Below are 23,454 nucleotides of genomic sequence, written 5' to 3'. Positions count from 1 at the left end.
TTCTACCAAAATGACACACCAAAAGCTCTGAAAATTAAACTGTCATTGGAACCACAACACACAAAAGTAGGTCAGTACCAGTGTAATAAATCTAAATAGGGTAATCACCTGCTAAAATAAAATATTTAAATAGGACATGGAAGCTCCTAACATAAGACAATGTCCAGAGTACAATGAAAAATAACCCATCATGCCAAAAACCCAAGAACCAAGAAAACCACAACTTGAATGAGAAAGACAAGCAACTGATTCCAGCATCAAGATAAATCAGATGTTGGTATTACCTGACAATGATTTTAAAGCAGTCATCATAAAATGCTTAGATAATCAATTACTAATTTTCTTGAAACAGATGGAAAAGAGAATTTCAGCAAAGAAATAGAAACTGAAAAATTAACTAAATGGAAATTATGGAACCAGAAGTTACAATAACAGCAAAAATACCAAAACCAAAACCAAAACAAACAACAAAAAAGAAAATGTTGCTGGGTAGGCTTGATAGTAGAGTGGAGATGACAGAGGGTAGGAGCGAAGAACTTGAGCAATGATCAAGAGAATTTGCCCGAGTTGAACAACAAAGGAAATAGACTGAAAAAGAAAAAAAGGAACAGAGACTCAGAGACCTACAGGACACTAGCAAAAGATCCAATGATTGTATTATTACAGAAAGAGAGTAGGACTGAAAGATTATTCAATGAAATAATGGCTGAAATGTATGTAAAACTATAAAACTTTTAGAACAAATAGATAGTAAAAAATTTTCGGGATTGAGGAGGGTTAGGCAAAGAGTTCTTACAATTGACACCAAAAGCATGATCCTCAAAGGAAGAATTAATAAATTGGACTTAAAATTAAAAACTATTCCTCCATGAAAGCCCATGTGAAGAGGATCAAAAGACAAGATACAGCCTGGGAGAAAGTGTTTGCAAGCCACATCTGAAAAAAGACTGGTAACTAGAGTATATAAAGAACTCTCAAAATTCAACAGTAAAGAAAGAATCCAGTTCAAAAAATGGGCAAAAGACACAAAGAGACATTTCACTGATAAAGGTATATAGATGGCAAATAAACACATGAAAATATTTTTGATGTCACTATCCATTAGGAATATGCCAATTAAGACCACCATGAGAGGTCACTCACTATACACCTATGAGAACAGCTAAAACAAACAAAAATAGTGACAATACCAAAGGTTGGTGAGGAAGTACGGAAATTGGATCACTCCCACGTTGCTGGTGGCAATGTGAAATGCCACAGCCACTCTAAAATCATTTGGCAATTTCGTATAAGCCTAAACATGCAATTAACATAAAACCCAGTAAACACACTCAGGCATTTATCCCAGAGAAATGAAAACTTACTTTCATAGGTAAAACAGTATACAAAAGTGAAGAGCAATTTTCTTTGTAACAGCCAAGTAACTGGAGATGACTCAGATGTATTTAATCAAATGGATGGTTAAATAGTCTACAACTGGGGTCCCCAAACCCCCCACCCCCCCACCCCCCACCCCCCCCTCCGGGCCGCACAGCAGGAGGTAAGTGAGGGAGTGAAGCTTCATCTGCCACTCCCCCATCGCTCCCCATTGCTCGCATTACCGCCTGAACCATCCCCCCACCAGTCCGTCCATGGAAAAATTGTCTTCCACAAAACCAGTCCCTGGTGCCAAAAAGGTTGGAGACTGCTGGTCTACAACACACATTCCACGGAGTATTTACTCAGCACTACAAAGTAATGAGCTATTGATATATGGAACAACTTGATGACTCCCCAGGAAGTTATGGTGAGTTAGTGGAGAAAGTCAATCCCACAATGTTACATACACATTATTCCATTTACGTAACAGTTTTGAAATAACAAAATTTGGGAAATGAACAGATTAGTGGTTGCCAAGGGTTAAGGATGGGGGGGAGGTATAGTTACCACAGGGCAATATGATGGATCCTTGTGTTCAGTTCTTGACTGTGGTGGAGGACACACAAAGCTATACATGGGATAAAATTGTCACACACACACAAGTACAGATAAAATGTGGATAATCTGAATAATCTGAATAAGATGAATAATGTCAAGACCCTGGCTGTAATATTGCACTGTAGTTTTACAAAATGTTAACAATGAGGAAAGTATTTCTTACAACTGCATGTGAATCTACACTCATCTCAGTAAAACATCTCAATTTAAAAGTACAAACAACACAACAGATGAGGCAACACTTTTTCAAGAGGCGTATCTGGATAAAAGTCCATTGTTCTGAACCCAAGGAGTCCACAGTGGGTGGAAACAGATGTGTGCCCAACATCAGCCCATAGACACAAAACTTATCCTGAAGTCTTAGAACTTGGTTCAAGAGCTATTCAATCACCCTTCCCACCTCCCTCGGCTTGCTTCACACATTGTTCTAATTAGAGAGCCATTTCCTCTGCACAGCTGTTTTCAATTTGAACAAACCACAGTGACGTTCAGAGAGACAACACGGCCCTTCTCATCTTCAGTGAAGACCTCTCCCCGAAGCCATATGAGTTAAATCTTTGGGGCAGTTTTTATGAATGCATTGAAAAAGACAAAAGGCCTCCAGGAAACAGATAACATGTTGTTCTAGAAAAAAAAAAAATTATTCTGTAAACTAAGTAGTAAGCCACTCTTTATACATGTTCCTTCCCTTAAATTAAAACTTAGGAATGACAAGTACAAAATGAGCAAAAACATACTGACCTGAACTTTGAACAGGATGAATCAATTTTATAAAATATGTAAAATGCAAGTTTTATTCTTGCCTTAATTTCTCTCATTATGGCAACTTCTCTGTTATAAAAATGTTTATGGGTTGGTTCTGATGATAAAAGTAGGAAAGTAGGATAGTATGTGTTCATTTTAAAAGTTGAGAGAAGCAAAAGGAGTATAGGGAAGGAAACCAGCCCCAGTCAGTCCTACCACACGAAATTAACCTCGATTATTGTTTTGTTTTAATTCCTTCAGGCATTTACTCCTGTGTGTGTGTGTGTGTGTGTGTGTGTGTGTGTATTTAACTGAGTTACAACTACATGCAGATCTTAAGGTCCCTCTCAATGCACTTTTACAGGCATGTACATCCTGGATCCATAACCCTGATCCTGATCCGGGACACTCCTCGGCTTCCAACCGGCTTCCTACCCTACTTCCCAACAGTAACTCCCAACTCAAGGTAACCTCTATCCCGATCTCTAGACGAAAGAATGATTTTGCCTGTTTTGGAATTTCATAGAAATGGAATGTGTGCCTTTGTGTCTGACTACAATGTCTCAACATGAGGTTAGTCAGGCTTGCCCTGTTGCAAGCCACAGTGGTTTGTGGAGTGTTCTCCTGTGTTAATATTCAAAGGTTCATGTATCCCTCTCCTGAGATGAGTAAGGAGGTTGATCTCACTGTGGGGCTTTTGTGAACAGGGCTGCTTTTGGCAGACAAAAGGTATCCCATCTATTGCATATGTATCTGGGAGTAAAATGAATGAACCAGAAGGGGATATATGTTCAGTTTTAGTTGATACTGCTAATTTTTGAGAGTTCCAATGCTTCCCATTCTTGTTGACACTGTGTGTCCTTTTAATTTTAGTCAGTGGTGATAACCTAAGTGTAAACCAAAGTAAGAACATAGTGAATCTAGAATTTTGTATCTTGTGCATTATGTCATGATCATTCACACAGATTTGTTCCTTATCCTCATGAAATGCTTAGTTTTGACTTTTGGTTATTATCATCTCTGATAGCTTGATTAGCTATAAGAACAAAAGCAAAAACATCTTATAGAAAGGGCTCACAAAAATGTCTAAAGTAATCACATATTATGGGATTTTAAAGTTACTTTTAATATCACAGACAGTATGTTTGAGGGGGGGTAGGGTGTGCATCTTCATGTATTTAAAATAACCAGTGTATTCTGTAAGGAAGTACATTTTATCAAAACAATTACCATGATTTGGTGGGCCTAAACTTACAAAACAGTTTTCAAAACAATGATATTTTGAATATGATTCATATGATATGATATATAAGGTATGTTAAATATAACATAAACTTGGTGTAGAACACATTTTAAATAATTTTTAACTGGTTTTTGTTTTTTTTTTCTCTAGTTTTATGTGAACATCTATGATTGAGAATAGAATTAGTATTCAACCATGAAATTAATAAAAATAATTTTAAAAATCTTCATGTAAAACCTTCCAGAAACTAAAATTTAATTACCAATATGCTGTATTAAGAACCCTATTTATACCATTTTAATTACGTATGCAACACTGTATTGTTATTGTTTTATTTCTCTTCTTCTTCCTGCCTTTATTTTTTTCTATCTTAGAGATTTCTCCTTTTTTTCCTTTTCGTGGTTTTGTTTTTGTACACATAGCACATTTTCTCTGCTGCTAAATAGTTCTTATATATTAAAGAGAATGCAAAGGGAGCTTTACAAAGATTGTCTCTAATCTACAAGGATATGCTTCTTGGGGAAAGGTATAGATATAAACACACATTTTTATTAAGTTGCAAATTTCAAAACTCTCTGATTCAATTATGTACTCTAAGCAGGGGAGTAACCCTGAGCAATACATACTGAAGTTTACTAATTCATGCTAGATTTCTACTTGTAATGAAGGGTTAGGTGATTACCTTTAAAGCCTTCAATGGTCTGGGACCTATTTGGAATGTGTATTTCATGCCTTCTCTGTAGTTATGACTGAGTGAATTGGATCTCGGGTTCTGTTGCTGACACTGGGCATTGCAGAATTTGTCACAGTCGCTTGCTTTCCTTTTGATATTCACTTAATTTAGAGATGAGGCCAAATCTATGTTTTCACTTGTCTGGGGATATTGCAAAAAGCACCACTGTATTTTATTCCAGAAGAGTCTTGTTGTTAATAACCTCTTATGGCTGGTGAAATTGCTCATCGTCTATGTGCCTTATGAAATACTCCTGAATTATGTCAACCCATCACTTCTCCACTTCTCTTTTGGATGCCCCCCATCCCTGCCCTGCCTCTCATCATTCCCTCCCCAGTAAAGACAGACTGCAGTAAAAAAAGAAAACAAACTGTAGCTTTTAAAGGTGAAAATGCTGTCAATCATTTTGCATCCTGGAGATTTTGTAAATGATTTTTTTAGGAATTCAATTGTTTGGTACCTCTAAGATTAATCAAATAGAATATTTTAGTCTGAGTGAAAAGAAACATTTCAGTCAGTCATCCCGATATTTTGTCTACAAGATACCCAAAATAAAACTTCAAATAATGTCTTAAGGTGCAGAAAACATATTTTATGTGTTCTCACGTATACAACTCCCAAGGAAACTGAGACAAGAAAAATAAGCAGAATTAGGTCAGTTTCTCTCAGGCACATGGTGCTATAGTGTAACAAGCTTTGTGGGCTCTCAGACACTTGGCTAAGATGGTATTTCCATAGCTGTTAAGATGAATATTCATAATATATCAAACTCAAAATACCCACTACTGAGTGAGTCATCCTCTCCCCCAAACCCGTTTTCCCTTGGATTATTTCCATTTCTGTCAAGGCGTTTCCTGTGGAGCAGACCCTTGGCTGGCAGCGGCAGCTGGCGTGCACTCACCCCTGACAGGGCCCGAAGCTTGTAGGAATGGACTCCCCCATAGTCTAGCAGAAAGTTGAGGGCATTATTCCGTGAAAAACATTTTATCTGGAGAATGTGCTAAAAGACAACCAGCGTTTCAGGCAAACTGCAGACTAGTTGGAGTCAGGAGATGTCTTCCCTGCTCTCCACTGTGGCCAGAGACAGTTTGTCACGCTCTTCTTTCTGGAGGGGGAACTGACAGAATTGATACAGGGCTGTAGTCCTGCCATCCTATGATATTAAACACGTTTCCAGAACAGAGACTTTCACTCAGGAAACCAGAAAGTTCCAAGTGGACTACAGGTGGGGGCTGAATATCTAGAAGGAAACAGAGGCCCATTCATCAGTAGGAGTGTAGAGAGATGCTAGAAAAGACAGTGTTGTATCTGAAAAGGATAGAAGGACTTACCTATCTTTCTTAAAATAAGGATTGGTTTTCAGTGCTTGGGAAAGAGACTGCAAGCCCACTTGTCATGAAGATTTCATATTAGAGTGTGCAGTATTCTAGAAAAAGAGATGGCCAAGTTTAGGACAATGGCAGAAAAAATGAAGGAAGATGGAGTTAAGAATATTTAGATTGAAAAAATAGAGATTGGTAGTTGGTTAAGCACCATGCTTTAGAGGACAGGAGCATTATAGGTTATCTGAATTTTCTAACGGGTAAAAATGGAATTGTATGCTACTTTATGCATACCTTTATATTCTCCACTACCTTTTATCAGAAGGAAAATAAATACCTAAGGATTATGATAACAGTAGTTTGAGTAATGAAGCCAATTTTTGGAAGCAAGTTGGTTCTTTTCATGCATTCATCACACAATTTGAGTATTGACAAAATTCCATCTGTACAGGGGGCCACGTGGTCCTGTTGTGTGGAAACACAGCCTGATAAAAAGGCAAAGATGGAGGCACTGCCATGCGTGGCCAGCAAGGTGGAAAGTTTGAAGTCATGCAGAACCCTTCTTCTCTTCCCCAAGAAGGAACATCTGAAGAGTTCCCCAGCCTGATGACTAATTTCTTAAATGATTCTGGCATCTGCCCTTCCTTTCCACCATCACCAGGGTGATTCGCTTATAATTACCTTTTTCCAGGGTTAATGTGTCCACTGTAACTCATTCCTCCCCTTGGACCTATCATATATGTCATTGTCAGATTCATGTTCTGAAAATACTCCTGATACATTGGTTGCCGAATAGCTACTACTCTTCTGTTTAGAAAAGTTTAATCCATATTAGCAATACATGTCACTATATTTATGTTTTGCAAATATTTCATATTTTGACATGTATCTCAATGATCTAACCACCAAAAGAGATACAGAAAGTGATTTTTATCCTATGAACAAGGGTTTTTACCTGGACCTTTCCAAGTAATGACTCTTGCCTCCCTCTGCCTTTTGAGCAGAGAGCTGACGGCCTCGGTAGAAAAATCAATTTAACCAAAAGACTAACTCAATTGCTTGGAATCCAGGCCAACTTAGGCAGCACAAATCATGAGACTGGTTAGCAGAAGAACTGACTGGTTAGTAAGACAAGAAAACGTGACTATACAGCTATGCAATATGTATTGATATTAACTACACTGAACTAACCAGAGTCCGTGAGAGAGGCCGCTCTCCTGCAAGGCCCCGAGTTCTCAAGGAGGCTTACTTGGATCGATGTCTGTATGGATATTCACACAAGACTAAACAGTTCTCTTTCTTTATATCCTCTTGTGAAAACATCTGGGTCTCGATCCAGGACCTCTGTCAGTGGACACAATATCATCCTCCATAGAGTCTCGCAGATCTGCCTCGTTCTGTAACTAAAGTAGATTATTACAATATCAGGGTTATAATGCAAGTTCCCCGCAATACTGGAAGTGGTCTGGTCTCAGCTGCCTTGTGTGGCAGCAATTCAGTCCGTCTTTCCTGCATGAAAATTCTAATACCAAGTTATTGATTACTACAGAGAAGGTGTCAACTGTATGTTTCTGTATCAAAATTATGCAAAGAACCACTTCTAATTTTTTTTATTACATCTCAGTTGGTGTACTATATGCAGCAGTTGATGTAAAACTGACTAGTCAGTGTGTTATATTAAACAGTGTTTAATACTGTTATAATTTTAGTTCTGTTTTTTTAAAATGAAACTTTTATTTCTTCAGATTTTTAAGTTGAATTATTTCTGAAGTGCTTTTTTTTTCTTTTTTTACTTTATTTTTTAAGTGAAGTATAGTTGATTTACAAAAAGTACTGTTTTTTTACTTGAACATAGTAATATGTTGTAATGCTTGGATGAAGGGCAATGTACATTTTTTTGACAGAATTTAGTCTTTCAGTTGAATTTGGTCAATACAGAATGTCATCACTTTCTTGAATGGTCAAATTGGTGTTGAATTGTAATCTGCATTTCGCAATTGTTGCCATGAATGTTATGAGGTCAAATAAAGAAGTTACCAGTAGTATGAAGATGTTTACCCTTGTAGACACATCTTCAGTGGGAAAGTGTGAGCTTTATATAAGTGTTTTAAACATTATAACATTTTATGATTTTAGCGTATGCTTTGTCAGAGTGCAAGATCAGCAAGGTGTTTTTAAGATAAGTTTGTATCTATTTCCAGTGAAATGATAAAGAATTACTGCTGGTAGAAAGGGGCATATACATTTTAGTATCATGTAGGGGTTTAAAAAATAAGGCAAGTCACCTCATCAAAGAATATACAGTTGGCAAATAAGCACATGAAAGATGCTCCACATCCTATGTCATGAGAGAATTCCAAATTAAGACAAACCACTACACACCTATGGGAATGGACAAAATCTGGAACACTGACAACACCAAATGCTGGTGAGGTCATGGAGCAACAGGAACTCTCATTCATTGTGGCTGGAAATGCAAAATGGTGCAACCACATTGGAAGACAGTTTGGCAGTTTCTTACAAAAGTAAACATAATCTCACCATACGATCCAGCAACTGTGCTCCTTAGTATTTACTCAAAGGAGCTGAAAACATGTCTACACAAAAACCTGCACACGGATTCATAATTTATTCATAATTGGTAAAATTTGGAAGCAACCAAGATGTCCTTCAGTAGGTGAATGGATAAATAAACTGTGGCACATCCAGACAATGGGCTATTATTCTGAGCTAAAAATGAGTGAGCTATCAAGCCATGACAAGAAATGGAGGAAATATAAATACATATTACTAAGTGAAAGAAGCCAATCTGAAAAGGCTACAGACTATGATTCCAATGCTATGACATTCTAGAAAAGTCAAAACTATGGAGACAGGAAAAAGTTCAGTGGTTGTCAGGTAGGAGGGACGGATGGAGAGATAAATACTTGGAGCACAGAGGGATTTTAGGGCAATAAAATTATTCTGTATGATATGACAATGGTGGATACATGTCATTATATGTTTGTGAAAACCTGCGGAATGCACAACACCAAGAGTGAACCCTAATGTGAACTATGGATTTTGAGTAATAATGATGTTGCAGTGTTGGGTCATTTATTTAACAAGTGTACCATCTGGTGGGGAGTGTTGATAGCGGGGGAGGCTGGGCCTGTGTGCGTGCAGGGGGTATACCTGTTTCTGTACCTTAACCTCGCTTGGCTGTGAACCTAAAACTGCTCTAAAAATCAAGTCTATTTAACAAATAGCACAAGTTAAATCAAAATAACCTTGTTTTTGTTAAATAATAGTACATGAAATGCTTGTTTTGTATCCACTGACTGCATACCTTCCTTGCATCCAAATATCCCATTACACACTTAAAAAAAATTGAACTCGTACACTATTTTAAAGTATTTGTTAAAATAATTTTATTCCCAAATTATTAAAGATTTTTTCCAGTTTGCATTGCATGGCTAAAAAGGCTTTTGGTTTGTTTTGTTTTCAGAAGACACCACTGGTTCTTAAGGCCTCAGGCAGTATAATCTCAAAGGTCTGTTTTCTGTGTGATGTCAAAACATGACTCTCATTAGTGATTATAGAGGCTTGGGGCACATGCCGAAGATTAAATACACACACAAATTGTTAAATTTCATAAAAATGATTTCCTTTTATTATGTCATAAATCATTATTATTTCTAATGTCATGTGTAATTTTGTGGACTAGTATGATACATGATGCTCTGATGCCTTTTGAAAGCCGCACAGAGGAGGAATAGAGTTGCCAGCTGTGGGTGACTGGAGCCTTCAATCTGTATTCCTGGCGTTTCCAGCAAAGGGCTACAGAGTTTCATGTGCAGCTCTCTTCTAAGAATTCTTGATTGCCCAGCACCCATGATGTAATAATACTTGTACCTATCTGGTTAATTAACTATTTGAATGAGCAGAGCATATTTGTCATAGGCCAAATATGAATTTCCAAGTTTGCACATATACATACCCACACAAACTTGGCGGGTACCATTGAATATGTTTTCAATGCCATTTTCAATGTCCAGGTTTTTCTATTTCATCTTTGTAATTTAGAAATGACCTAAGTTCTCATCCTCAAAAGATATTAGAAGGATGATTTGGCAACAGAAATAGAGCTTCATGAATCTCAGACCCCTCCTATGGAATAGATAGTGTTGAATTTTAAATTCCTTATTGCCTTCATATCTCTATGTGTTGTAAAAGCAGCCCTGAACACCAGGCCACATCAGGTGTCTGTCTGCAGACCCGATAATAACCCACTCTACCCCAGTTGCTATTCCTCTCGCGTGATCGGAGGAAGAAATCTCGCACATACTTGCTCTGGCCTGATTGCATATCATGTTAGTGTTGTAACAAGTGACCTCCATAAGAATTATTCTGTCGACTCAGCTGTATGTTACAGGAAGATATCAAATAATAAGATCTAGACCTGATTCCCTAGCACAATAGCAAGAGTTAGGAGAGGTGGGCTGTGGTTTTCCATAGCAACGCTTTTTGAGATACAAATGATGATTTTCTTTTTAAATATTTTTTTTCTAAAAGCTTAAATATTCGTTCTTCATGGTCATATCTTTAATATATCTAAAATATATTTTTTGGCATGGTGTAAAATAGACGTCTAATATTTTTCACACTTATATAAGCAACGATCAGCACGTTATTGAGTGGCTCAGATTTTTCCTGGTGATCTGCAGTGGCACCTGGCCTAGGTTTCTCTTTAGACCTTGGTCTGTTTCTGACCTCTCTACTGTTTTCATGGTGTATTTTAGTGTTCTTGAATTCTTTTCATCATTATAGCTTGCTGTCAATTCTTGATACCTGTTGAAGGGAGATCCCCACTACCACCCCAGCCTAGTTCCTCTTCAGAAATGTATTGGATATCTTTGGCCCTTTGTTTTCTCATATAAATTGACAAAGAGAATATACAATTCATGAAACAATGGCTGGAATTTTGGTAGAATTACACTGACTTAGGGAACAGTTTGGAGATAACTGAATTTTTTACGGGATTAAATTTATGTAAGATCATGACAAAACTCTCCATGTATTAGATATTTTCAAGGGTTTTTTTTTGTATTAAAATGATTTTATAGTATTCTCCATAATTATTTCATGTCTTTTAAAATAATTCACTTTTAGATATCTAATACATTTACATTTTCCTAAAAAAATGTATTCTTAAAAATCTCATTGTGTATTGGTTTTTGCTGGCATTTTGTGTTGTTTATTTCTGTCTTAAAACACTGCTAGTGTGTCTTATTAATCCCAATTATATGTCTGTGTTTTGGGCTAAAACCATCATGTGATTTCTAAACAATAGCTTATGTGTAGCTTCTTTTTTAACCCCCATAATTTTGATTTTTCTAATCACACTGTAATGTCTAACAGTGGTGCAGAGGAAAGCAAACATGCTTGTTTTGGGCACAGACGACCTGATAGTAAAGGGAATATTTACAGTCCACCATGAAACAGGATGGTTGTTACAGGGATTTTTGTAGATAATGTCTATTGGATTAAAGAAATCTTCTTCTATTCTCAATTTGCTAACATTTTTATCATGAGTGATTGTTCAACTTTATCACATTTTCTGCATTAATAAGGTGATCACTTGGCTTATTTCTGTTAATTTGTTGATGTGGTAAATTAACTAAATTATTTTTCTTATGTTAAAAAACTTACAGGGTGATCCTACATTTTTTTTGATGTACTTGTGAGATTGGACACCAAATTTCCTCACTTCTATTGCATTATTCTGGTTGTGATAGTAAGGCATCATTTGTCTCATAAAATACTTTAAGAACATTTCCTCTTTTCATGTATTCTGGAAAGATTCCTGTAAGAGGAATTAGGTTTTCTGTATGTTTGGTAGATCTCAAAAAAATTCTCTGAGATTATTATTTTCTTAGTGGAAATGTTGTGAATTACTGAGTTAATTTCTTTAATGATACAGGATTACTTACACTTTTATTTCTTCTTGAGATAGCATTTTGTCAGAATGATTTTAGATATCTAATTGTTTGCTTATTTATATATTTATAAGCACACTAACTGGATTGCTTTCTGTGTTTTGTACGATGCAAATTTTTCAAATTTATTTTAGGTGTGTCTTTTGTAAAGAGCATATGGCTGGATATTTTTAATCGAGGCTGACAATCTTTGTTATTAACTGGATGACTCAGTTCTTTGCCATTTATGGTGATTACCATATAGTTAGATTTATTTCTACTATCTCGTTCCTGCTTTTTCTATGTTTTACTTTTCCTCATGCAGCCATTGTGTGGATTAGTTGGGGAGTTTGTCCCTATTTTTCCTCTACCCTTTTAAAAATTATAAATTCAAATTTCTGTTTGTTTAAGGGTATCATAGGAATTTTAGCATGTGCATTTTACTTCATGAAGTCAAAATTTGAGCACTGTTAATACGACACTCTCAAATAACTCAAGAACCTTAAATTACTTTAACTGTGATCAGCTTTTGCAACTCATACAATGTTTTCAAATAGTTTGGTCATATTCTAATGTCACAAATTAGACACTCTTTTATTGCTTTGTACTAGTGATGCCTTTGTAAACTATTTACACACATTCTTCACTTCTTTGCTCACCACACCTCCTGTACAGTATTCACATTGTCCATATGGAATCATTTTGCTTTTGTCTAAACGTTTCTATAATGAGAGTTTGTTGGTGATAAACTCTCAGTTTTTGTTTAAAAGAACATATTATTTATTTTGTTCTCATTCTTGAGTTCACAGAGTATAAAATTCCAGGTTGACAGATTTTTTTTCTCAGCATTTTGAGGAGACAGTTCCGCTGCATTCTGGCATTAGCTGTTGCTGATGAGAAGTCCTCTATCTGTTTCATTGTCATCACTCTGTGGAACGTGTCTTTCATGTTATTTATTCTGCCTTCACTGCCTTTGGTGCTGTATGGCTTGTCTACAGGATTTACAGATAGGGAGTTCACTGGGCTTACTGGCTTTGCATTTCAAGATGTTCAGCGATTGTGTCTTTGAACCTTGTCTCCCCCACCATTTTCCTGATGTTCTCTTTCTCAAGTCCAATTTGATATACGTTGGACATTCTCAGTCTGTCATCTGTGCTTCTGCTCCTTCCCCTTTTTATAATTGCTCCTTGTTCATGTTTCTGGCCTACATTCAGAGAATTCTTTTTTTTTTTCAAGTATACTTACCAGGTCACTAAGATTTTTGCTTGGATTACACACATACTTGGTTTTAAAGTCAATTACAATCAGTTTTTAATCTCAGTTATTTTTTTATTTGTAAAATTTGTAGGTTCTTTTTCAAGTCTGTTTCATTTTAGCAGCCTTTTACACTTCGCTTATATTTTCATTTATATTTTTATACCTTCTAGACTGATTTCTTTTATGTATTTATGTCAGAAAAGTTAAATATTTTCAGTGCTTGGAGTTTGACACTTCCTATTTCTTCATGGAGCTTTAGGGTACCTTCCTCAAGAGACAATTTGTGGTTGCTTCTTCCAGGTGCCTGCACTACATACACAGTTTTAACCCAGGACTATTTTACATTAAAATCCCATTTTCCTTTCAGCCTGACACAAGGTGTGAATTCTAGCTCCTATTACTGAGACAGGCTGGGACCTGGGACCCTTTGCTGCAGTGCTGCAATGCTTGCACCTGGACACACCTCTCCTCGAGCTACAAAATACAGAGAAACTGTATGGGACTAAAAATAACTGTGTGCATGCTCAGTTGGGGCAAATTCTGGACCCAAAAGATACAAAAGGACAAAAAAACTCAACTGCCATTTCTGAAGAGCCGGGAGCAAAAACTGGGTGTCAGAACAACAACAGAGTACTACGCATGCCCCCCTGCACTCAACACCACAAAGGGGTGGGCACACCACCTAAGCCACCACTCCGGCCCGACCCCTGGACACACCCTTACCCTCACCCCATATAGGGAATGAGCTCGCCCCTCCTTGGGGAGCGAGCAAGGGAACCTGTTACTTGTTTTCGCTTCCTCCTGCAGCCGGCACAGGTGCCCCAATAAAGCCTTGCCTGAGTTTCTTGTCTGGCCTCTAGCCAATTTCTATTGACTGGGGAAGGCCAAGAATCCTGGTTGGTATTGCTACCAAGAGCCAGCCTGAGGTTATGGGGTTTCCAAGACCTAGAGAAGCAGCTTTCCCTGAAGCCTCCATTTTCATTTTGTGTTTTGTTTATCCACTAAAGGTGTCACTCTCCAGGTACCCAGGAGGTGACTGCCCTGCGGAGCGAGGGGAAGGGGTGCTGAGCTCACTTCTCAGTTTGCAGAAGCCCCAGGCTATCTCCTGACCCCATGCCTGCCCCGTGCTTGCTGCAGACCACAGGTTCTGATGATACTGAAGCAGCTTTTGGTTTGGGCTTCCCCATCTCTTGGAATTCCTGCTCTGTTGTCATTGAGGAGCCTCTGAAGACTGTCCTTACTTCCTGCCCGATATGTGATGCATTCAAAGAGGTTTTAAAAAAATATAATCTAGCACATTTATTTTTCCAAATAAGCCTCTCTCTGAATCTCTGTCTGTCTTTCTCTCTCCTTCTCTTCATCCCTCCCTCCCTGTCTCCCTTCCGCCCCATTCTCACTTTCTCATGTATATCTATACATTATATATACCTATAAACTTAATATTTTAAGTACTTTCTCAGAATGTTTCAGTCAGTCTTCCATCGTGATAAATTCAGCACTTTTCAATAAAATTCAGTAGCATTTTTTATTAAATTATATTAAATATTATTTTTGCAGGCTGTAGTTATTGTTTTAAATTATTTGCACATTATATACATCTGGATTTCATATTTCTCTCTTTATCCATTTTTCAAAAGTAAATCTTTCCCAGGCATACCATGGAAATGACAGCAGCAATTGCATGTGTTAAAACTGTTACACTAATACTCCAAGATCTTTGCAATTGCTATAAAATCAGATTATTATTTTACATTAAACTTAGATCAAAATAATGTAGAAACTCTGTTCTAGATTTAAGGGACATTTTGTATAATCAGCACTATTGTATATATCCTTTTGCACTTGTTTCCCACATACACCCACATACAACCTCACATTTTTTCTAAAGTACTTATATAATTCTAGAGTATATTGATACAAATCTTTCACATATTTTTTTGTAATTACTGAAGCATTCTAAAGATGCCCAAAAATGCAGAAAATAGTATCAGACATGCTTATGTATCCCCCACCGAGATTAAAAAATCATTAACAATTTGCTTCATTTCATACACAGGCCTTCTCCTTTTCTCTCTATCCCTTCGAGTTTTTATATCTTTGTATCTTTCTTAAAAAAATGAAACAAAAGCCTCACATGATCTTTTCACTCCCCATCACAGTTCAGAATGAACCACTGTTTGGAATTATAGTTTTACCTTTCCTATATTTGCATCTGTACTTCTAGTACCTAGAAAAAGCATCTGTAAATAATATACACTGCAGAGATTTTTAAAACTTATATATATTTTATTCTTGCTTATATCTTTTTGCAACTTTGCTTTCTGCTCTATACTTCATAATTGTGGGATTTAGCTAAGCAAATATAGATTCAGTTCATTTAGTTTAGCTGCTGTATGAAATGCCACTGTATGAATAAATCAGGTTATTATGTGCTCACCTTCTAAGTGATGGTTACATTGTTTCCACTTTTGCCCTCTCTCAAACACTGCTACAAAGAGTAGTGCTGTGCGTGTAAACTAGTGAACATGGATGAGACTATTCTCTAAGGTCCACCATTAACCTAAAGAATGGCTGGTTAGCATATGTGCATTTCAGCTTTCCCGGGTATTGCCAAATTGCTGCCTGAAACCATTGTACCAATTTACACTGCCTCAAACAAGGTACAATCCTGTTTCCTCCATTTGAGACAAAACTCTGTTATCAGACATTAATCTGTTCCTGTGTTTTGGGTATTTAATTGTATTTACTTTGTGGCTTATTTATATATCTCTGATTACTAATGAAGCCAACCATCACCTTTTATGAGTTTATTAGCAATTCCACTTTTTGTTCTGTTACTCTCCTTTTCATCTCTTTTCCTATGTAGTTTTCTCTATGGATTTGTAGGAGTTCAATCTATTCTTACAGTAATCTTTTCTTGCTTAAATAGACTGTAGACATCTTTCTCTAGTGTGTGGTCTATTTTATTCAGCTTGTTTATTATATCTTTTTCATGGAGATGTTTTGAATTTTAATAAAATCAAATTTATCAATCTTTTATTTTTCTCCATAGTATTTGGTTTCTAAGATTTACCTAAAAAAAATTCTCTTTCCCAAATGTCACAAAGATATTTTCCTACTTTTACTTCAAAATCATTATAATTTGTATGTTTATATTGAGACCTTTAGTCTATTTGGGTTTTATTTTTCTGCACCTTGCAAGGTAGGGATCTAATCTAATGTGGATTTCTAATGAATAGACGGTATTTCCAGACAACTTGTGAATAGCCCCTCCTTTAAATTCTCACATGTAGTTCAATCTTTATCATGTGTGGAGTCCTGGTGTATAAATGAGTCCCTTTCATGGCTTTCATTTCTATCCCATTGGTCTATTTTTCTATCCCTCCACTAGGATGTCTCTTTTCCATTGCATTTTACTAAGTATAGATACTTTGTGAAATGAATCTTCCTTTGTTCTTCTTTAAATTGTTCTTAGCTGCGTATTTTTGTTTGTTTGCTGGAGAAGCAAAGTGATAAAGAGTTCAGACTCTTGCTCTGACACTGATTCTCTGATCTTGGCCAAGTTGCTTAACCAATCAGCTCCTCTGAATGTAGTTGATATCGTTATCTCCTAGGGGTTTTACAGGTTCAAAGGAGTTACTGTATTTAAAGTACGTAGGAAAGTGTCTGACACTCAGTAAGTGCCCCACAGATGTAGATTTTTAAAAGATATTTTGCCCTGTATTTTTCATATGCCTATTAATACACATTTCATGTGTTTATTTGTACATGTCTAATATAAAACCTACTAGATTCTGGTTGGAATAGCATTGAAATTATAGCTAATTTGGGAGAGAGTTAGAATCTCTACAAAATTATTCTTCCAGGACACATATGGAATTCACTTTCTATTCACTTAGATCTTCTTTTAAACCTCTCAATATGTTTACTAATTCTATATAAAATTCTTTGAATTAGTTATATGTATTCTCACGTATAGTTTTTGGTATTACATTATATCTTTTAAAATTATGTTTTCCAATTTTTATTAGTGTTTGCAGATGCCATTGACAATGTACATTGATTTTGTATGCTGCCACAATGGATGAAATTCTCTTATTAGCTCTAATATTTTTCTGTAACTTATTTTAATTTTTCTAAGTAGAAAATGAGACATTTTGTAAAGTATTAAGATTTTACTATTCTTTTCCAAGCTGTATAACTGTTATTTCATTTTTGTGTATTATTGCATTGTCTAGCACCTCCAGATGATGTTAAATAGAAACTCTGGTATTGAACTTGATGACTGATATTGCTCCCAACTCATAGTGGAAATGATTCTAAGATTTCACCATTGCGTAGTGGGGTTACTGCAGACTTTTGGAATATACCATCTATGAGTGAAGAAGAAGAATTTTTTCTAGTGCTCCTTCCCTAAAGCTTCTGAGAACATCCCCCCACATCATACCATGTATAGGGGTTAAATTTTATGAAGGATTTTTTGAATCATAAATGATTACCATATTTTAATTTTTTGAATCTGCTAGTGAACTTGTTGATGCAAAAGGTGGTTTCTTGTTAAGTTTGTTTCCGGGACAGGGATTGAGGGGTTGTCTACAAGGATAGATTTTTGGCCAAAGTAAAAGTCATTCCAGTATTACGTTAGTTTAAATACTAAATCAATCAATTTACTGAAATAAAAAACTCAAGTTCTTAACCATAATCTGAAGGTGTTTTGGTAGCTTAATTAAATACCTTTAAGCATTTCAAACTATGTCTATAAATGTAATATATTCAAATTATTATTTTTCTTTTTTTGAATTTTAGAATTTTATTTATTTTTTTATACAGCAGGTTCTTATTAGTTATCCATTTTATACATATTAGTGTATACATGTCAATCCCAATCGCCCAATTCATCACACCACCACACCAACCCCCACCACTTTCCCCCCTTGGTGTCCATACATTTGTTCTCTATATCTGTCTCTCTATTTCTGCCCTGCAAACCGGTTCATCTGTACCATTTTTCTAGGTTCCACATATATGCGTTAATATACGATATTTGTTTTTCTCTTTCTGACTTACTTCACTCTGTATGACAGTCTCTAGATCCATCCACATCTCTACAAATGACCCAATTTCGTTCCTTTTTATGGCTGAGTAATACTCCATTGTATATATGTACCACACCTTCTTTATCCATTCGTCTGTCGATGGGCATTTAGGTTGCTTCCATGACCTGGCTATTGTAAATAGTGCTGCAATGAACATTGGGGTGCATGTGTCTTTTTGAATTATGGTTTTCTCTGGGTATATACCCAGTAGTGGGGTTGCTGAGTCATATGGTAATTCTATTTTTAGTTTTTTAGGGAACCTCCATACTGTTCTCCATAGGGTCTGTATCAATTTACATTCCCACCAACAGTGCAAGAGTGTTCCCTTTTCTCCACACCCTCTCTAGCATTTGTTGTCTGTAGATTTTCTGATGATGCCCATTCTAATTGGTGTGAGGTGATACCTCATTGTAGTTTTGATTTGCATTTCTCTAATAATTAGTGATGTTGAGCAGCTTTTCATGTGCTTCTTGGCCACCTGTATGTCTTCTTTGGACAAATGTCTATTTAGATCTTTTGCCCATTTTTTCATTGGGGTGTCTGTTTTTTTAATATTGAGCTGCATGTGCTGTTTATATATTATGGAGATTAATTCATATTGTCTCTATATTTAATCCCATTATTTCTCAGAGTAGATGGAGATTCTTAACCTTTAAGTAAACTCTTATGTCATCTTAAAGAGTCATGAGGTTATTTCCCCAGGGAAACTGTGAGAATTGCTCATGACTGAGCTGTTCAGTGCCAGGTCTGGGGCTATAGGTATCCAGGGCTGTCCTTCTCAAGTACCCTCTTCTCCCTTCCCCCCCGCCCCAGCCTTGCCTTCTAACACTAAGCTTTTTTCGTGGTCACCATGGCACATATCTCAGGCAAGGGCTGTCATTTAGCCCAAGCTCCAAGTCTGAGTTATAACATTTCAAAATTTTAAGTTGCCAGATGATAAGATAATTGCTTCAGTCTAAGTTTTCCATATAATTTCTGCCCACTGGTACCACAAACATTATAAATAAAGAAATAAATGTTATTTGATAAATGTGGGCTACATCATGAGGCTCTGATTTCTGCTATTTAGTAAGGTCATTCTGTGGGAGTGGAGAATTAAACCAAGAGCATTTCTGCTGTTGACCCATACTTAGTTTGATGTTATCCAAATCAATCATGTTGTATAATCATTTTTAAACATTCTGGAATCAGTGTGCTAACACTTTATTTTAGAAATTTTATATTCATATTCAAAAGAGATTGGTCTAGAAATTTCCTTGAACCTAACCATTCTTCCTGGTTTAAAATCAAGGGCATTTCAGTCTTATTTTATGAGTTGGGGGGATTTTCAACGTTTTTTTCTCTTTCACTTGTACAGTTTGTATAAAATGGGACTGTATTCTTGAAGGTTTGGAAAATATTGCTTAGACCCATCTGGTCCTAGTGTTTTATTCATGGGTACATTTTAATCTATTCATTTAATTACATTGATTTGAGATCCTATTTCAATTTTCTATTTCTTTTCTTATAGTTTTTGTGCTTTATGTATTTTTGAATACCGTTTTATGTAAAATCTTAAATTTATCAGTATAACTTATTCATATATTTTTATCTTAAAATATGTGTTACATGACAGTACTTAATTTCTTGTTATTTACATACATCTTTATTTTTATTCAAAGGTTTGTCTTTTTTTCACCTTTAAAAGAATAAACTCTTAGTTTTCTGACTCTAATAATACTTTGTTTTCTATTTCATTAATTGTGCCTTCATACTATGTTAAACATTCTGGATTTGGGGATTTATTTATGGTAAGTTAAATACTTCTTTCTGTTGAAAAGTCTGCTTAATAATTTTGCTATTCTTGTTTTCTAATATATGCATTTATGGCAACCTATTTTTTTCCAAATACAAATTTAGCTATATTATACAATTTTTTTAAGGTATTGCTTACATTGTTTTGCAATTATTACCTTATTTTTACTAATGGCATTCCTTGGTCAGTGGAATATTCTTTAGAAAAATGTTGTACCTTCTAAATTGTTATTGTTGCTGTTATTATTTCGAATTTCTTCTATTAAGAAATGTATTGATATATTTAAACAAAGAATTGTCCCTCTCTGGGTAATATCTTTTTTTTTCTTTGCATTTTACTTTCTGTAAAGAAATTCTCTTTGGCTCCGATGTTTGTTCTCATCCCCACTCTCTCTGCCCTCTTTTTCGGGACTCCCATTGGCACACATGTTGGATATTTTTATTCTGCCCACATGCGTGTTGAGCTCCTTCACTTGTGTTCCTACTAGTAGTGTTTCTTGGAAGGTTCTGCATTGTTTCCCTGGCTGTCTTCCTCTAAGTCTCTCCTTGACTGTATTACACCTGCTTTTAGATCCATCCATCAACTTTCAATTTAAAAGACTGTATTTTTAAAAAATTTCTTTAATTTCTTGTGGGTTTCATTTATTCTTTTTTCATGGTGTCTTTTCTTCAGGGCTTTGATTATATTTATGCTGTGGAAAATTTTAATTGTATTCTTTTAAAAATACTCTTTCAGATTTCCATTTCATCCTTTCAAATCACTGAGTTTAAGACTTGATTTTAGTTTTGTGCTTTGAGTTTCACTGATGTTGTGTGGTGTAACTCATGAATGGGAGGCTAGTTTTCTTAGTGAGGGTTCCTTGTGACCTGGATTGTGAGCATCTTCCATAGTGTATTCTATTTACTTTTGCCAAGAGCCCCAGGCAAGAAGCTGGCCTGCAGTTCACATCTCAGTTAGATGGTTCCTGGACCTTATGAGTGGTGTAAATACAAGCTTTCAAAACGCATTCCAGGTGCATGCTCATGGTTTCAAATTCTACCAACTTTTTTCTTCTTCCCCAGATTTCAGGCTGAGAAATATTTTAGTGTTGTCTTCTATGCATACATTTCATATTATTTTTAATAAATTAAATGTATTTGATACTTTTGTCCATAATTTCATAATGTTTCTTACAAGAGGCTTTTCCACTTTTTATTACATCCACTGTGCTGGCCCTAGAAACCTATATATATGTCCTAACCCAACGAGAAGCTAAAATTTTTAAAACTACTAGAATATCTGAAATGTTAACTATTTGTTTATATCTGCCATGCCCCTAACAACTAATGAAATTCTAAATTCTTTTGTATTATTCCATTCCTATTTCATCTATGCTAGCACAATTGGTTAGCAAAATCTGTTTATTGCCCTAACAATAATAGAATGTTTGGACTGCCTCAATTATGCAATTATCTATGTACCTTAAAAGCAATAAGAACAAGTGAAGTAGTTGTCTACTCTGTAGATACAAAAGGTCATCTTATATTCAGTTATTCATGCAATACTAGCATGCCCAAAATCATTATTAGCATACGTTAGGATAATATGAATGTGTTATCACATATTTTAATTATTATATATGAGAGATGTGAAAGTCAGGCTATATAATCATAAAATACTACAAAGATTGAATTTAGAAAATTACTCATTTCCCATCTTGAGAAAGCTGCATTTTCACAGTAACTTCATAACAATACAGCAATATATAAAATAATGTGTTAGTTCCCATACCTGAGAATACATGAAATAGTTTTTTTTTTTGAATTCTAAAACACATTTATTTTGGTAAGTGTTGAATTCTTACTCATCAAGAAATGGACAACTTTCTAAATAAATATTTCCTTTCATCACCCTAAGATATTATTTCTTGCCTTAGGCCAAACCCATCCTTATAATTTCTCCTTCAAATCTTTCTAAGTGTCAAAACCACACTGGGAAGCATGTTTCAGAACTGGTGAAAGCCTAGCTTACATACCGGATTAAGCCTTAAATTGGAATATGATGACATACAGAGGAACTAAGCAGTGTGTGAGAAAAACCACAGGACACGCTGCTCAGCTCTCTGTGCCTGGAAGATGCCCCAGGGGCAGCTTTGCCTCCTTGTCACTTGTATTTGCTGGATTATCCCTTCGTTCTTTCATTCCGTGCTCTTCTATGATCAAGAAAGCCATTAATAGTAAGTCTGCTAAGAGCTGGGGTCACTAAACTGTCGACCATCTTGTATCTAGGAAGGGAATGCACAGGAAGACAGCCTCGGGCGTGTGCTGAAATCGGGCTGTTCTGTTTCATAGTCTCCCTTCCAGAGCCTCTGTTGTCCTTCTTACTAGGTTTCCCTACTTTTTCAATAGTCCATGTCCCTCCTGGATTCTGCTAGGATTCAGAATCCTCCTAGGATTCTGCTTCCTATCCAAACCCACCATTGCAGCCTCCCATGACTCCAAGAGCCAACACCTTCAAGGGCTCCAAGTCTTAAATTACATTTCCTCTCTCACCATAAAAAACAATAATAAATAAATGAATTACTTTGTCCTGTGTAAGTAATTTGATAATCCTATAAGTTTATTCAAGCCTTTTCCAACTTCTGTTAACTCCAGCGACCACTTACCATTAAAATATAACGGAAGGGTATTCTTCCTGACTCCTAATCGTGGGAACCCATGAAAGACATTCACCAAGATGGGCATTGGTCCCTCAAGGGCCAGGATGGGTACCAACTCCAAGCACTCTGAGAAAGAAGAAATGTGACAAAAATAATGCTGACATCTAATGAGTCAGCACTAGAGAGTAAATACAGGCCGTGTAAATACAAACTTGGAGCCAACAAGATAAGAGCAATGAGGAGTGCGATTAAGATCAGTCAGGAGGTATTGTTGGTAGTGAGGAGTTGCTGGGGAAAGGGAACGTTTGCCTCCAATAGTTTTTTTTTTTTTTTTTAATAAATTTATTTATTTATTTATTTATTTTTGGCTATGTTGGGTCTTCGTTTCTGTGCGAGGGCTTTCTCTAGTTGCGGCAAGCGGGGGCTACTCTTCATCTCGGTGCGTGGGCCTTTCACTGTCGCGGCCTCTCTTGTTGCGGGGCACAGGCTCCAGACGCGCAGGCTCAGTAGTTGTGGCTCACGGGCCTAGTTGCTCCGCGGCATGTGGGATCTTCCCAGACCAGGACTCGAACCCGTGTCCCCTGCATTGGCAGGCAGACTCTCAACCACTGCGCCACCATGGAAGCCCCCTCCAATAGTTTTGAGACAAAATGAACAACATACAGAGGAAAATCAGCCTATTGTGGGGACAA

At 36.3% G+C, this 23,454-nt stretch overlaps 1 long non-coding RNA gene across 1 annotated transcript in view; it reads left to right on the top strand.

Annotated features, from left to right (window-relative positions):
- Nucleotides 1–1,566: 1,566 nt before the first annotated feature.
- The window catches only part of LOC309655273, a 204,756-nt gene continuing 182,868 nt past the window's right edge, over nt 1,567–23,454 (top strand). The window contains exon 1 of the long non-coding RNA XR_014260740.1: nt 1,567–3,187. This is a non-coding gene — a long non-coding RNA (uncharacterized lncRNA). The remainder of the gene's footprint in view (nt 3,188–23,454) is intronic.

Source organism: Balaenoptera physalus, assembly GCF_965194825.1.
Source record: "Balaenoptera physalus genome assembly, chromosome: 2".
Taxonomy (NCBI): Eukaryota; Metazoa; Chordata; class Mammalia; order Artiodactyla; family Balaenopteridae; genus Balaenoptera; species Balaenoptera physalus.
Note: the sequence above shows the minus strand (reverse complement) of the source record. Positions and strands in the feature narration are given on the sequence as shown.